The sequence below is a fragment of the Rutidosis leptorrhynchoides genome, chromosome 2, assembly GCF_046630445.1.
Source record: "Rutidosis leptorrhynchoides isolate AG116_Rl617_1_P2 chromosome 2, CSIRO_AGI_Rlap_v1, whole genome shotgun sequence".
NCBI lineage: Eukaryota > Viridiplantae > Streptophyta > Magnoliopsida > Asterales > Asteraceae > Rutidosis > Rutidosis leptorrhynchoides.
The window spans coordinates 41,127,217-41,145,056 of NC_092334.1; positions in this window are offsets into that span (position 1 = coordinate 41,127,217).

Below are 17,840 nucleotides of genomic sequence, written 5' to 3' on the forward strand. Positions count from 1 at the left end.
AGAAAGAATCATTTTCTGCTTCTTTTTATCGATCAAATGCTTGAAAGTTTAGCGGGAAAAGAATTCTACTACCTCGTAGATGGATTTTTTTTTTTTTGTCTATTTTCAAATTCCTATGGGTCCTAAGGACTAAGAGAATGCACCTTTGGAATTTTCACATGTCGGAGAATGTCGTTTGAACTGTGCAATGCACTCAGCACCTTCCAGAGGTGTATGCTGGCAATTTTCCATGACATGGTCGAAGAATTTATGGAGGTTTTCATGGATGACTTTTTGGTCTTCGAGAACTCCTTTGATTCATGTCTCTCTAACCTCGAAAGGATGTTATGGAGTTGTAAGGAGTCTTGTTTGGTTCTAAATTGGGAGAAATGTCACTTTATGGTTAATGAAGGCATTTTTTAGGACATCGAATTTCAAGTGTGGGGATTGAGGTGGATAAGGCTGATATTGCTCCAATTATACAAGTTTTATCTCGCAATATCTCCCTCATTTCATTCGTTTTAGAGGATCATTGGGCCCAAAATTTGTTTTTCTTCACTAAAGTGTCGGTTCAAGGCTAAAAGCCTGATTTGGTGTAAAATTGACCAAATCCTTATCAAAAATTGCAAAGAAAATGACAAGTGCAGGAAACAGCTCCAAAAGCGCCGCTCCCATTCAAAGAGCGCCGCTCCTGATAATCCAAAGCGTCGCTCCTCAGAGAAAAGCGGAGCTCTCATGCACATTTTGGCACCAATTTCCACCAATGGCCAGAAGCGTCGTTCCTTATTGTCAAAAGTGCCACTCTTACCAAGAAAAGTGCCGCACCTGAATACAAAAGCGCCGCTCCTGATTTTTAGCCAAAACCACCGCTCCTGACACAAAAGCGGCGCTCCTGACGCTGATTCAGCCCAGAATTTTCAGCATTATAAAAGGAAAGAGAAGAGGTCATTTTGGGTGTGTTGTTTGAGAGCTGCAGTTTTTAGTCCAAATTTCACACACAAAACCCTAATTTCATCATCCATTAGAGTTTGAAGGTGAACTGAAGGAAGCAAGCTCAAGTTTTATCATTATTAGCTCTAGATCTTCTTCTCTTTATCATTTTGGCTTGTAATCTCCACTTTTCTTTATCTACTTTGAAACTATTACTTGTAATAACTCTAAGATGATGATTATTTATGTTTCTATGCTTATTATTTTAGCCATGATTGGCTAAATCTTTTGTGTTTGCTTATCTATGAATCTATAATGCATAGGATTAGCCCTTAATCAATTGAATAAAGTTGTTTTGAATGAAAATACATGAGCAAGTGTTATTGTGTTAGCTATGAGGTCCATTGCTATGATTTGATATAGGTTTTACTTTGATTACATAGATTGAGTAGCTCTCTTAGTGATTTGATAAGTGAATCAATTTGTGCTTCAACACCTTAGGTGAACTAGATAACTAGAATAGGGATTTCAAGTGATTGTGTTTATAATTTAAGTTGGTTTTCAATTGACATTTGTTCAACATAGTGGTGTTTGACTATCTTAACTGATTTTGATAGTTGAAGGGGTTTAAGTGATTTCAACCCAAGCATAATCTAAATAACCAACTCATACTTAACTTGATCTTAGGATATCATGCTTATGTGAATTTGCAAAAGTATAATTTGATTAAGGTTTGGTAGTAATGTTAAATAAATAATAGTTCAAACAACTAATGCGATATCAATTTGGGCAAAATAGGGCAATCCAAGCATAGAGAGGATTAGGTAAGTGAACACTCTTTGTTTATTGATTAAATCTCAATTCTTAGTTACTTGTTACTTGTTGCTAGTATAATTGTTAAGTTTAATTTTGCTTATTTGAGAAAGTTTAGTTGATAGTTAAAATCAGTCGCAAAACCCCCAATCAAACAAACCCTAAGACAATTAATAGTTTCAATTATTCTACTTACACCCCTTTCTTGGGACGAACTTGAAAAAACTACTTACATTGAAGTGCTATAATAACCGGGTTCTAATTGCTCGTTAGTTGTGTGTGCATATTTGTAGTGTTTGATTATTGTATAAATTTAGAGGGTAATGATGTATTGTTATGCACGCATCATCAATTTCTTAGCGCCGCTACCGAGGAGCGGTTAGCTAGTGGGATATTTGGTTTAAACTTTTAATCGTCTGATCCTTTTGTAAGGGTTCACCCTTACAAAAGTTACTTTTCTTGCTTTTATATTTTTATTGTTTATTTGGAAAATCGCTTGTGTTTGTGTTGTGATTGAAGGATAAGTATTTTGGTGCATGAAAACAAGGTCCCACAAGGATCAAGAAGTTTACAAATCCGTTGTTAGATCCGGGGAAACACGTGCACGGGGTTTATAAGCGTAGAGAAGAACGGATATTAAGGAAATTTTTTAAGGTTTTGCCATTTTGTTTAGAAGATATGGATCCGAATGGTTAACCAATTCACAATGAAGAAGGTGATCCAATCATCCAAGGTGCATCGGTTGATCAAGAGCAACTAAATGATCTGAATGATACACCGATGTGGAATGTTAGATTGGTGGCACCAACAGTGATAGCTCCGGCTATTACAAAACCACCAATTGGAGCCAATAATTGGAAGATTCAGGGTAACTTTTTCACGATGATCAAAGATATGTTTTTCCATGGGTTTATAGAAGAAAATCCTTTCGAGCATATTCAACACTTTAACGATATTTGTAATCTCTTCAAAACCAAAGATGTCACCGATGACGCTTTTAAGTTAAGGGCATTCCCTTTTACACTTCAAGGAGATGCAAAAGTTTGGATAAGGAATTTGCCACCCGATTCTATTAGGACTTTTCAAGATTTAACCAATGAGTTCATAAATCACTTGTTCCCACCGTCAAAGGTAGAACGTCTTCGAATGGAAATCAATTGATTCACCCAATGGGGTGATGAACCTTTGTATGATGCGTGAGTATGATTCAAGAAGATGCGAAGAGCTTGCCTACCACACGGTTTGACTAAGAAGGAGTACATCAACACATTCTACCGGGGTACTAATGCTTTGACTAAGCAATATCTTGATTCATCTTCGGGGGGAGTATTTATGTATAAATCGCCAAACGCGGCTGAAACATTGCTAGAGGACATCTCGGTTAACACATACGAGTGGGCACCTTCACCGCGAGATTTGACAAGGAAAAGTGTAGCACAAGTAGAGAGCGATAATGGGCAAGTCACGCTTGCAAGCTTAAATAATCAATTTCAAATGTATGGGAAAGAGTTGAAAAAGCTACAATAATCGATCGTCGCGATGCAAGTAGGTTGTCAAAGATGCTAAGGGCCACATCTCATCAAAAATTGTCCCTAAATTAGTCAATGCAAACATATTGATCTAGATGAAATTCTATGAATTCGGATGCTCATGTCAACTACGTGAGTAATCAAAACTATCAACGGGGTGGAACATCAAACCAAGGCTACTACAATCCTAACCAAAAGCAAGTCTCATTCAACAATCAAACCAATACACCGCCTGGATTTACAAACCAAAACCAAAACTGAAACCAATGTTACAACAACAACTATAACCAAAACCGAAACAACAACTTTCAATACTTTGACCAACAACTTTATAACAATCCATCTTACAATAACCAATCCAATTCGAATTATCAAAACAACCAAGGTTATAGTCAACCGCAAAATAACGAAGGTTACAATCAACAACCACAACAAAGTACCCAACAATTTCAACCTTTGAAGAGTTTAGAGGAATTGATGCAAAGTTATACGAAGAAGGTAGAATTGACCAAAGCACTCTTATTGAAAGAGAATGATTTATTGAAACAACAAATACGAAACCAACAAGCTTCATTTCAAAACCTTGAGAGCACCGTTGGAAGACTTTTAAACCAAGTTGCTGAAAGACCACAAGGAACCTTACCATCCAACACACAAGTCAACCCTAATAACAACTACAACAATAACCGACACAACCAACAACATCAACAACATCAACAAAACCAAAATCACAATAACACGAGAGTTATTTCAATAGAGAGCAACACTACCAATCCAAACAACAACCAAGCGAGTTCATCAAATCCCAATAATACTTATGCTCAAGTGAACTCAATAGCTTCAATCAAGGAGGATCAACCCGAATATCATCATGCTTTCACATTTGACGTTAAAGAGAATGAGTTTGATTTGGATGAAGCGTTGGAAAGCGATACAATGGATCTAGGGGTTTTCAAATTTTCGGATGATTCGAAAGATGCAAAGTCCATTCCCTATCAAGTTAAAAGTGTAATGTCCATGGAGGCTACCGAGTCTACATACAAGGAATTAGAGGGTAATTTTGAGCGAATCAAGTTGGAAAAGGTTGAGAAAGAGCTTAAGTTCAAAAATGTCTTAAATACTAAAGAGCAAAAGAACGCGGTCGAGGTTCTTGCTACAACAACTAAGGAGAAAAATGAGACACCGGTCTCACATTTACAACCATTGCCTCTTCCACATCTAAAGGATGTGGATTGTAAGTCAACTTTAACCGATAATGAAAACATTTATGTTAAACTCCCCTTGACGGAGGTGCTTGAGAATATTCCCAATTATGGGAAATTTTTGAAGACACTCATGGCCAAAAAGGGAGATGTTGAGCAAACATCCACCGCTTTCTTGAAAAAGGAGTGTGATGGGATTTTAAAGAAGTGTAACCTACCACCAAAAATGGGTGATCCCGGACCTTTACTGATCCCTTGTAATGTAAACGGGTCAAAGATGTTTACATCTTTAGCCGACTCGGGAGCAAGTATCAACTTCGTGCCCTATTCCGTTTATAAAATGTTAGGCTTAGGTGACCTTTCACCCACTACAATGGGAGTAAAGTTAATTGACCAATCCGTTAGCTCTAGTGTGGGGATTGTCGAGGACCTAATTGTTAAGGTAGGTAACATGGAATTTCCAATTGATTTTGTCATTGTCGATATTAAGGAAGACCCGGTGGTACCCCTTGTTTTGGGAAGACCATTCTTAGCAACTGTGGGTTCTTTCTTTGACTTTAGAACCGGGAAATTGATGCTTAGAGATAAGGGTAAATGCATGAGTATACGAACCAAGTGTATTAAATCGTCATCCACACCCTTGACCACACCACAAATTATTGCTAGTGTGCACTGCATCACAAGCACAAAACAACTTGGCTCACAAACTAAATGTGGCGGGGCATTGTCCAAGGGAAACCCAAGTAAACACAAAGATATTGATAAGAACATGAGAAAATTGTATGGGCGGGTGCATCGGGCTTCATCCAAGAAGGATGAACATTTGAGAAAACGCCTAATTTCGAACTTATCAAAACATGAAAAAGTCAAACTCAAGGAGTTAATTAACGAAGCTAAAGTAACAAATGATTGGTTGATGTTAATGCTAGATGATGGTGGTCATGAAAATGTTTCCCTTAGTTCAAAGGGAGAGGAGGTTTACCACCCCGGTATTAGTTGAAATTTCAAGGGGATGGGAGTCGGGTGATAGACTCGTTAAATATTTTTCCACAATTGTGTACATAACCTCTTTTAGTTGCATTTCATTTAGGTTTGTATCATATTTATTTTGTTAATTGCATTTTCATGTAGTTGCATTTCATGCATATGGGTAAACTGGAAAATACCAAAAATAGTTTGTGAACGGGTCAAAATGGAATTAAAATTGAAAAACTGCATTCAGGTATGAAAGCGTCACTTTTGTCCTAGAAGCGGCACTTTTGATCTTCAAAAGCGGCCCTCCTGCTTCTAAAAGCGATGCTTTAACCTGTGATTTTGGACCAAAAATGGGCAGTAAGCAAGAACGACGCTTTTATTATCAAAAGCGGCGCATTCGTTTCCCCAAGACCGACGCTTTTTCTGTGAAAAGCGGCGCTTCTCTTTGCCAGGTGATAATGCTAAAAATGAACATATATTTCATAGCATTATCCCTCAAGAAAGACAAGCTTTTAGTTGCAATTGTTCTATTTACAAGTGATATTCGTTTAAATAATAAAAGGTGAAGACAAAAGACAGATTCGACGAATTGAAGACGCAAACGACCAAAAAGCTCAAAAGTACAAAGTACAATCAAAGAGGTTCCAATTATTGATAAGAAACGTCTCAAAATTACAAGAGTACAAGACGCAAAACGCAAAATACCAGATATTAAATTGTACACAAGGACGTTCGAAAAACCGGAACCGGGACCAAAGTCAACTCTCAACGCTCGACGCAACGGACTAAAAATTATGAGTCAACTATGCACAAGAATATAATATAATATTTAAATAATTTTATTAATTATTTATATATTATATTATATTATATATTATAAACATCGACAAACAAGAAAACAAAGAATTTTGAGCTGATACCTACAACCATGCGATCGCATGGCCTGGAGGCACAAAAGCCATGCGATCGCATGGCCCTGAAATCCAGCCCACAGGCCTATAAATTTGCAGCTTTGGTTCATCATATATCAATCCATCTCTCTATCTACAAACGTAAATATATATATATTTATATTATAATTTTAATTTTAAATTCTAATAATAAGGGTATGTTAGCGAATGTTGTAAGGGTGTAAGTCGAAATTCTGTCCGTGTAACGCTACGCTATTTTTAATCACTGTAAGTTATGGTTAATGTTATTTTTAATTTAATGTCTCGTAGCTAAATTATTATTATGCTTATTTAAGACGAAGTAATCATGATGTTGGGCTAAATTATTAAGATTGTGTAATTGGGCTTTGTACCATAATTGGGGTTTGGACAAAAGAACGACACTTGTGGAAATTAGACTATGGGCTATTAATGGGCTTTATATTTGTTTAACTAAATGATAGTTTGTTAATTTAATATAAATATTTACAATTGGATGTACCTATAAATAACCATATACACTCGATCGGACACGATGGGCGGGATATTTATATGTACGAATAATCGTTCATTTAACCGGACACGGGAATGGATTAATAGTTAGTAGATATATTAAAACAGGGGTGAAATTATGTACAAGGACACTTGGCGTAATTGTTAACAAAGTATTAAAACCTTGGGTTACACGTAGTCGATATCCTGGTGTAATTATTAAACAAAGTATTAAGACCTTGTTACAGTTTAAGTCCCCAATTAGTTGGAATATTTGACTTTGGATATAAGGATAATTTGACGAGGACACTCGCACTTTATATTTATGACTGATGGACTGTTATGGACAAAAACCAGACGGACATATTAAATAATCCAGGACAAAGGACAATTAACCCATGTGAATAAACTAAAAATCAACACGTCGAACATCATGATTACGGAAGTTTAAATAAGCGTAATTCTTTTATTTCATATTTAATTGCACTTTTAATTTATCGCACTTTTATTTATTGTCATTGTATTTAATTGCATTTTTAATTATCGTACTCTTTAATTATCGCAATTTTATCACAATTTCATTATCGTTATTTACTTTACGCTTAAAATTAAGTTATATTTATATATTTTACATTAGATTTTAACTGCGACTAAAGTTTTAAAATCGACAAACCGGTCATTAAACGGTAAAACCCCCTTTTTATAATAATAATATTACTTATATATATATTTGTATTTTTATAAATTTAAAACTAATATAACGTTAAGCTTGTTTAATTTTCCCTGTGGAACGAATCGGACTTACTAAAAACTACACTACTGTATGATTATGTACACTGCCTATAAGTGTTGTAGCAAGGTTTAGGTATATCCATTCTATAAATAAATAAATATCTTGTGTAAAATTGTATCGTATTTAATAGTATTTAATTGTAAAAATATTACTATTTCCTAGTACACCTCGCACACATCAAATATTTTTGGCGCCGCTGCCGGGGACATTCTTGCTTAAATGCCAGAAGCGCAACGCTAATTTAAAAAAAGATTTTTATTTTTAGTTTACTTTTATAAAAATACGTTTTTGTAAAAATACATTTTAAATATACGAAAATATAAAAAGAAAAACAAAAATATAAATATTTTTAAGAGTTTGTTTAATATATAAGTTCTATAAAGTTTCTTTATCTTTATTTTGTAAAAATATAAGTTTTATTTAATTTATATAAATATATTATATAAATATATAAAACAGAAAAAATAAAATAAAATAAAATTACTCGAGGCCCGGTACTGTTACAGCCCAAAGCCTGGCCCAAAATCTCTATCTATGCGATCGCATGAATTTTTAATGTGAGGACCATGCGATCGCATGGCCCTGTCTGACACGCCAACTGTTGACCTAATTAAGCATTAATTACGGAGTATTATTTATTATTATTATTTAAACCCTAATTAGGTTTTATTTATTTATTATTTAGTTTAGTGTTATTTAATTAATTTATTTTATTTAGTTTAATAAGTTTTAATAAATTATAAAATTAATAGTTTTATAAAATAAATAATATAAAAATAATATTTTTATAAAAATTGTACTTTTTACAACTTTAAGTATATTTTTATATTTTGTACCTTTTTATTCGTTTTAGCGTAATATTTGTATTTTTCGCTCGTTTTTAGTTTCAAGTCATAGTTTTTGCCATAGTTATTTTTACTTCTAGATTTTTAGGCTTTGCCGTAAAATCCCTTTAAGTGCTTTTTCTTTAGACTAAGATTTAAGTGTTTTAGAATTTTGCGACGCCGTTTTTATATTTTAGTACATTTTTAAGTTATTGCCATTTGGGATATAGAATTTCTTTTAAGCTTTAATATTTTTAGACGCAACTTTTAATTTTTAGTTTTTAGTTCCTTTTTAAGTTTCGACGCGCTACATTCTTATTTTTATTTTTTGACTTTTTATTTTTCGACGTTTTTCGACGCGCTCTTTTTCTTTCTTATTTCTCGACATTCTAGTTTTTAGGACATAGAATTTTTCTATTTCTTCTCTCTAAATTTCTTTAAACTTTAACGAAAAATTATTTTAAGTGGTTAAATTGATAGACATCAAAATTTTCTGGTTCGTAGTAATAGTTGGATTTGTACGTGGACCGGGTTATTGGAGCCAAATAGTACTCAATTATATTGAGACCAAACGAATCCTGCCCCTCTGCTGCATCTTTTGACTATTCGAAACGTGGGCAAAATCAGAAAAGTCTATTAATTTGATAACTTATATAATTTTTCTTATTTTTATAACTAATAGGATATTCAGTGAATGCACCGAGTAAAACGTTCACTACCTTTTGTACGTTCACCACCTGTAACTCGATCAAGACATCTAGCAAATATTGTCACCGTTAATTTTTCTTTAGAATCGTCATCCAGTCGACCAAGTACTCCGATTCAAATTTCCGATAATCCATTTTTTGAACCCGACCTCACAATTGAGAATCCGGAGAATATTCAGGGACAATTCATAGATCCTGAACTATTAATCTTTCCTCCGGAACCACCAATCTTTCAAACAGAGATTGTAGAGGAACCTACCATTAAATCAGAATCCTATAGTGATTCAGATTCAACAAATTCAATCATGAAGAATCTGGAACCTCTAAGTATGGAAGACTGAATGAGAGCTAAACGCACTGGCCAAGGTCACGCAATTACTCAACCTGACATAAATGCGTCAGATTATGAAATCAAGGGACATATTCTACACATGGTAACTAATCAATGCCAATTTAGTGGTGCGCCGAAGGAAGATCTAAATGAACATCTTCGTACCTTTAATAGGATCTGCACACTATTTAAAATAAGAGAAGTGGAGGATGAACAGATATATCTCATGTTATTTCCCTGGACTTTAAAGGGAGAAGCCAAAGATTGGTTAGAATCGTTACCTGAAGGGGTGATTGATACATGGGACGTTTTAGTTGAAAAATTTCTTAAACAATTCTTTCCGGCATCTAAAACCGTAAGACTTCAAGGAGAATTTGTTACGTTCACACAGAAGCCAAATAAAACTCTATATGAGGCTTGGACAAGATTTGGAAAGTTATTAAGAGGATGTCCGCAACATGGGTTAGACACCTGTCAAATAGTACAAATATTCAACCAAGGATGCGACATCACTACACGAAAAGACATCGATATAGCTGCTGGAGGTTCCATTATGAAGAAAACCGCAACTGATGCTTATAAAATTATTGATAACACTGCTTCCCACTCACATGAGTGGCACCAAGAAAAAGATATCGTTAGATCATCTAAAGCAGCTAGAGCCGATTCTAGCCATGACTTAGATTCCATTTCCGCAAAGATAGATGCTGTTGAGAGACGAATGGAAAAGATAACTAAAGATATTCACTCAATACGAATTAGTTGTGAGCAGTGTGGAGGACCACATTTGACAAAAGATTGTCTCAGTATTGAACTAACAATGGAACAAAGAGAGAATGTTTCATACATAAACCAAAGGCCTGGAAATAATTATCAGAATAATTATCAACCACCACAAACCGATGATAAAAAGCCAAATTTAGAAGACATGATGTCGAAGCTAGTTGAATCTCAAACTCAATTTTTCACATCTCAGAAACAAACCAATGAACAAAATGCTCAAGCATTTAAAAATCAATAAGCTTCTATTCAAAATCTGGAACAAGAAGTGAGCAACCTAGCAAGGTTGATAGGTGAAAGAAAACCGGGAAGTCTACCTAGTGATACTAATGCTAACCCCCGGAATGAAACTGCTAAAGCCATTACCACAAGAAGTGGTATCACACTTAAACCACCTGAAATACCTGTAATTTCCGATGACGCTATTCCTATTCCACAAGAACCACAATCTGATCAAGATAAGGAAAAAGAACCGGTAGTTGAAAAGGTTAATGAAGATAACACAGTTAAGGCTAAACCTTATGTTAAACCATACCAACCACCACTTCCTTACCCGAGTAAAATGAGAAAAGAGAGACTTGAAGCCGAGCAATCCAAATTCTTGGATATGTTTAAACAGATAAATGTTAATCTTCCTTTCATTGATGTGATTTCAGGAATGCCTAGATATGCAAAATTTCTGAAAGATCTAATCACAAATAGAAAGAAAATGGAAGAACTCTCGGCTGTTACTATGAATGCTAATTGTTCTGCAGTGCTGTTGAATAAGATACCAGAAAAACTATCTGATCCAGGAAGTTTCACAATTCCATATTTTCTGGGTAGTCTTAGTTCAATAGAAGCATTGGCAGACTTAGGTGCTAGTATAAATTTAATGCCGTATTCACTATACACTAAACTAGGCCTTGGAGAATTGAAACCAACACGAATAAGCATACAACTAGCCGATCGATCAGTAAAATATCCTAGAGGGATAATGGAGAACATGATAGTTAAAGTTGGTACTTTAGTATTTCCAGTAGATTTTGTTATTCTGGACATGGAAGAAGATTCTCAAGTTCCTCTCATATTAGGAAGACCATTCTTAAACACGGCTAAAGCAATGATAGACGTGTTCGGTAAGAAACTGACCCTAAGTATAGAGGACGAGAGTGTTACCTTTTCAGTTGATAGAGCCATGCAACAACCGCAATCTGCAGATGATACATGTTATTATATTCAAACTATAGAATCACATGCAGAATTGTTAGAAGAATTTCCAGACTTACAAGGAACAGGAGAATGTTCTTTAGGAGAAGGAACTGAACCAATTGATGAAACTGAAATGATAGCCACACTTATGGCTAATGGATATGAACCAACAACATAAGAAATTCAAATGCTAAAAGAAGAAGACAGATATCGATACAAATCATCGATAGAAGAACCACCAACATTAGAGTTAAAGCCACTTCCAAACCATTTGGAATATGCTTATTTACATGGTGAATCTGAATTACCTGTAATAATATCGTCTTCTCTTACTGAAAATGAAAAATCTCAACTCATTTCTGTGCTAAAAGCTCATAAACCAGCCATTGCATGAAAAATTCATGATATTAAAGGAATAAGTCCTTCGTATTGCACACATAAAATCCTTATGGAAGAAGGTCATAAAATGTATGTGCAACGCTAAAGAAGACTAAATCCGAATATGCAAGATGTTGTTAAGAAAGAAATTATTAAACTGCTAGATGCAGGTCTAATTTATCCAATTTCTGATAGTCCATGGGTAAGCCCAGTTCAATGCGTGCCTAAGAAGGGTGGCATGACTGTCATCACAAATGAGAAAAATGAGCTTATTCCTATTAGGACTGTAACAGGATGGCGTGTTTGTATTGATTATAGAAAATTAAATGACGCCACCAGAAAAGATCACTTTCCCTTACCTTTCATTGATCAAATGTTAGAAAGATTAACCAGAAATAGTTACTATTGTTTCCTTGATGGTTTTTCCGGATACTTTCAAATTCCAATAGCACCCGAGGATCAAGAAAAAACCACATTCACGTGCCCTTATGGTACTTTTGCTTACAAAAGCATGCCATTTGGACTTTGCAACGCCCCTGCAACCTTTCAAAGGTGCATGATGGCGATTTTTCACGACATGATAGAAGAATGCATGGAAGTTTTCATGGATGACTTTTTTCAGTCTTCGGTGATACTTTTGAAACATGTCTAGTTAATCTAGAACGAATGCTTATTAGATGCGAACAATCAAATCTAGTACTTAATTGGGAGAAATGCCATTTCATGGTTAAAGAAGGCATCGTTCTTGGTCATAAAATTTCAAAGGAAGGAATTGAAGTGGATAGATCTAAAGTAGATGTAATTGCTAAACTTCCACATCCCACCAATGTTAGAGGAGTTAGGAGTTTTCTAGGGCATGCCGGTTTTTACCGACGTTTCATAAAAGATTTTTCTAAAATTGCCACTCCTATGAATAAACTCCTAGAAAAGGATGCTCCATTCATCTTTTCAGATGAACGCATCAAATCTTTTAATATTCTTAAAGAGAAACTCACTAATGCGCCGATCATGATAACTCCAAATTGGAATCTGAAATGTCCCGTTCTTATTGATTAAAAACGTTCCATATTAATTGATTTCGTTGCGAGGTTTTGACCTCTATATGAGACGTTTTTCAAAGACTGCATTCATTTTAAAACAAACCATAACCTTTATTTCATCAATAAAGGTTTAAAAATCTTTACGTAGATTATCAAATAATGATAATCTAAAATATCCTGTTTACACACGACTATTACATAATGGTTTACAATACAAATATGTTACAACAAAATAAGTTTCTTGAATGCAGTTTTTACACAATATCATACAAGCATGGACTCCAAATCTTGTCCTTATTTAAGTATGCGACAGTGGAAGCTCTTAATAATCACCTGAGAATAAACATGCTTAAAACGTCAACAAAAATTGTTGGTGAGTTATAGGTTTAACCTATATATATCAAATCGTAACAATAGACCACAAGATTTCATATTTCAATATACATCCCATACATAGAGATAAAAATCATTCATATGGTGAACACCTGGTAATCGATATTAACAAGATGCATATATAAGAATATCCCCATCATTCCGGGACACCCTTCGGATATGATATAAATTTCGAAGTACTAAAGCATCCTGTACTTTGGATGGGGTTTGTTAGGCCCAATAGATCTATCTTTAGGATTCGCGTCAATTAGGGTGTCTGTTCCCTAATTCTTAGATTACCAGACTTAATAAAAAGGGGCATATTCGATTTTGATAATTCAACCATAGAATGTAGTTTCACGTACTTGTGTCTATTTTGTAAATCATTTATAAAACCTGCATGTATTCTCATCCCAAAAATATTAGATTTTAAAAGTGGGACTATAACTCACTTTCACAGATTTTTACTTCGTCGGGAAGTAAGACTTGGCCACTGGTCGATTCACGAACCTATAACAAATATGTACATATATATCAAAGTATGTTCAAAGTATAGCTTTTAAATCAAAGTTTTTCATAGTTTTTAATTATCCAAACCAAAACAGCCCCCGGTTGTAACTACGACGGCGTAAATCCGGTTTTATGGTGTTTATCGTGTTTCCGGGTTTCAAACCATTAAGTTAGCAAATCATATAGACATAGATCATGTGTATAGTTGATTTTAAAAGTGTAGTTAGAAGGATTAACTTTATTTGCGAACAAGTTTAGAATTAACTAAACTATGTTCTAGTGATTACTAGTTTACCACTTCGAATATGATAACTTTTTATGTATGAATCGAATGATGTTATGAACATCATTACTACCTTAATTTCCTTGGATAAACCTACTGGAAAAGAGAAAAATGGATCTAGCTTCAACGGATCCTTGGATGGCTCGAAGTTCTTGAAGCAGAATCATGACACGAAAACAAGTTCAAGTAAGATCATCACTTGAAATAAGATCGTTATAGTTATAGAAATTGAACCAAAGTTTGAATATGATTATTACCTTGTATTAGAATGATAACCTACTGTAAGAAACAAAGATTTCTTGAGGTTGGATGATCACCTTACAAGATTGGAAGTGAGCTAGCAAACTTGAAAGTATTCTTAATTTTATGTAACTAGAACTTGTAGAATTTATGAAGAACACTTAGAAATTGAAGATAGAACTTGAGAGAGATCAATTAGATGAAGAAAATTGAAGAATGAAAGTATTTGTAGGTGTTTTTGGTCGTTGGTGTATGGATTAGATATAAAGGATATGAAATTTTGTTTTTCATGTAAATAAGTCATGAATGATTACTCATATTTTTGTAATTTTATGAGATATTTCATGCTAGTTGCCAAATGATGGTTCCCACATGTGTTAGGTGACTCACATGGGCTGCTAAGAGCTGATCATTGGAGTGTATATACTAATAGTACATACATCTAAAAGCTATGTATTGTACGAGTACGAATACGGGTGCATACGAGTAGAATTGTTGATGAAACTGAACGAGGATGTAATTGTAAGCATTTTTGTTAAGTAGAAGTATTTTGATAAGTGTATTGAAGTCTTTAAAAAGTGTATGAATACATATTAAAACACTACATGTATATACATTTTAACTGAGTCGTTAAGTCATCCTTAGTCGTTACATGTAAGTGTTGTTTTGGAACCTTTAGGTTAACGATCTTGTTAAATGTTGTTAACCCAATGTTTATAATATCAAATGAGATTTTAAATTATTATATTATCATGATAATATGATATATGAATATCTCTTAATATGATATATATACATTAAATGTCGTTACAACGATAATCGTTACATATATGTCTCGTTTCAAAATCATTAAGTTAGTAGTCTTGCTTTTACATATGTAGTTCATTGTTAATATACTTAATGATATGTTTACTTATCATAATATCATGTTAACTATATATATATATATATATATATATATATATATATATATATATATATATATATATCCATATATATGTCATCATATAGTTTTTAGAAGTTTTAACGTTCGTGAATCACCGGTCAACTTGGGTGGTCAATTGTCTATATGAAACCTATTTCAATTAATCAAGTCTTAACAAGTTTGATTGCTTAACATGTTGGAAACACTTAATCATGTAAATAACAATTTCATTTAATATATATAAACATGGAAAAGTTCGGGTCACTACACTACCTACCCGTTAAATAAATTTCGTCCCGAAATTTTAAGCAGTTGGAGGTGTTGACGTATCTTGTGGAAATCAGTGCGGGTATTTCTTCTTCATCTAATCTTATTGTTCCCAGGTGAACTCGGGTCCTCTACGAGCATTCCATCGAACCTTAACAATTGGTATCTTGTTTTGTTTAAGTCTTTTAACCTCACGATCCATTATTTCGACGGGTTCTTCGATGAATTGAAGTTTTTCGTTGATTTGGATTTCGTCTAACGGAATAGTGAGATCTTCTTTAGAAAAACATTTCTTCAAATTCGAGACGTGGAAAGTGTTATGTACAGTCGCGAGTTGTTAAGGTAACTCAAGTCGGTAAGCTACTGGTCCGACACGATCAATAATCTTGAATGGTCCAATATACCTTGGATTTAATTTACCTCGTTTACCAAATCGAACAACGCCTTTCCAAGGTGCAACCTTAAGCATGACCATCTCTCCAATTTCAAATTCTATATCTTTTCTTTTAATGTCGGCTTAGCTCTTTTGTCGACTTTGGGCAGTTTTCAACCATCGTTGAATTTGGATGATCTTCTAGGTAGTTTCTTGTATTATCTCCGGACCCGTAATCTGTCAATCCCCCACTTCACTCCAACAAATTGGAGACCTGCATTTTCTACCATAAAGTGCTTCAAATGGCGCCATCTCAATGCTTGAATGGTAGCTGTTGTTGTAGGAAAATTCTGCTAACGGTAGATGTCGATCCCAACTGTTTCCGAAATCAATAACACATGCTCGTAGCATGTCTTCAAGCGTTTGTATCGTCCTTTCGCTTTGCCAATCAGTTTGTGGATGATAGGCAGTACTCATGTCTAGACGAGTTCCTAATGCTTGCTGTAATGTCTGCCAGAATCTTGAAATAAATCTGCCATCCCTATCAGAGATAATAGAGATTAGTATACCATGTATGGAGATGACTTCCTTCAAATACAATCGTGCTAACTTCTCCATCTTATCATCTTCTCTTATTGGCAGGAAGTGTGTTGATTTGGTGAGACGATCAACTATTACCCAAATAGTATCAAAACCACTTGCAGTCCTTGGCAATTTAGTGATGAAATCCATGGTAATGTTTTCCCATTTCCATTCTGGGATTTCGGGTTGTTGAATTAGACCTGATGGTTTCTGATGCTCCGCTTTGACCTTAGAACACGTCAAACATTCCCCTACGTATTTAGCAACATCGGCTTTCATACCTGGCCACCAAAAATGTTTCTTGAGATCCTTGTACATCTTCCCCGTTCCAGGATGTATTGAGTATCTGGTTTTATGAGCTTCTCTAAGTACCATTTCTCTCATATCTCCAAATTTTGGTACCCAAATCCTTTCAGCCCTATACCGGGTTCCATCTTCCTAAATATTAAGATGCTTCTCCGATCCTTTGGGTATTTCATTCTTTAAATTTCCCTCTTTTAAAACTCCTTGTTGCGCCTCCTTTATTTGAGTAGTAAGGTTATTGTGAATCATTATATTCATAGATTTTACTCGAATGGGTTCTCTGTCCTTTCTACTCAAGGCGTCGGCTACCACATTTGCCTTCCCCGGGTGGTACCGAATCTCAAAGTCGTAATCATTCAACAATTCAATCCACCTACGCTGCCTCATATTCAGTTGTTTCTGATCAAATATGTGTTGAAGACTTTTGTGGTCGGTATATATAATACTTTTGACCCCATATAAGTAGTGCCTCCAAGTCTTTAATGCAAAAACAACCGCGCCTAATTCCAAATCATGCGTCGTATAATTTTGTTCGTGAATCTTCAATTGTCTAGACGCATAAGCAATCACCTTCGTTCGTTGCATTAATACACAACCGAGACCTTGCTTTGATGCGTCACAATAAATCACAAAATCATCATTCCCTTCAGGTAATGACAATATAGGTGCCGTAGTTAGCTTTTTCTTCAATAACTGGAACGCTTTCTCTTGTTCATCCTTCCATTCAAATTTCTTCCCTTTATGCGTTAATGTAGTCAAGGAGTTTGCTATTCTGGAAAAGTCTTGGATGAACCTTCTGTAGTAACCAGCTAGTCCTAAAAACTGGCGTATGTGTTTCGGAGTTTTCGGGGTTTCCCACTTTTCAACAGTTTCTATCTTTGCCGGATCCACCTTAATACCTTCTTTGTTCACTATGTGACCGATGAATTGAACTTCTTCCAACCAAAATGCACACTTTGAAAACTTAGCGTACAATTCTTCCTTCCTCAATACTTCTAACACCTTTCTCAAATGTTCACCGTGTTCTTGGTCATTCTTTGAGTAAATAAGTATGTCATCAATGAAAACAATGACAAACTTGTCAAGGTATGG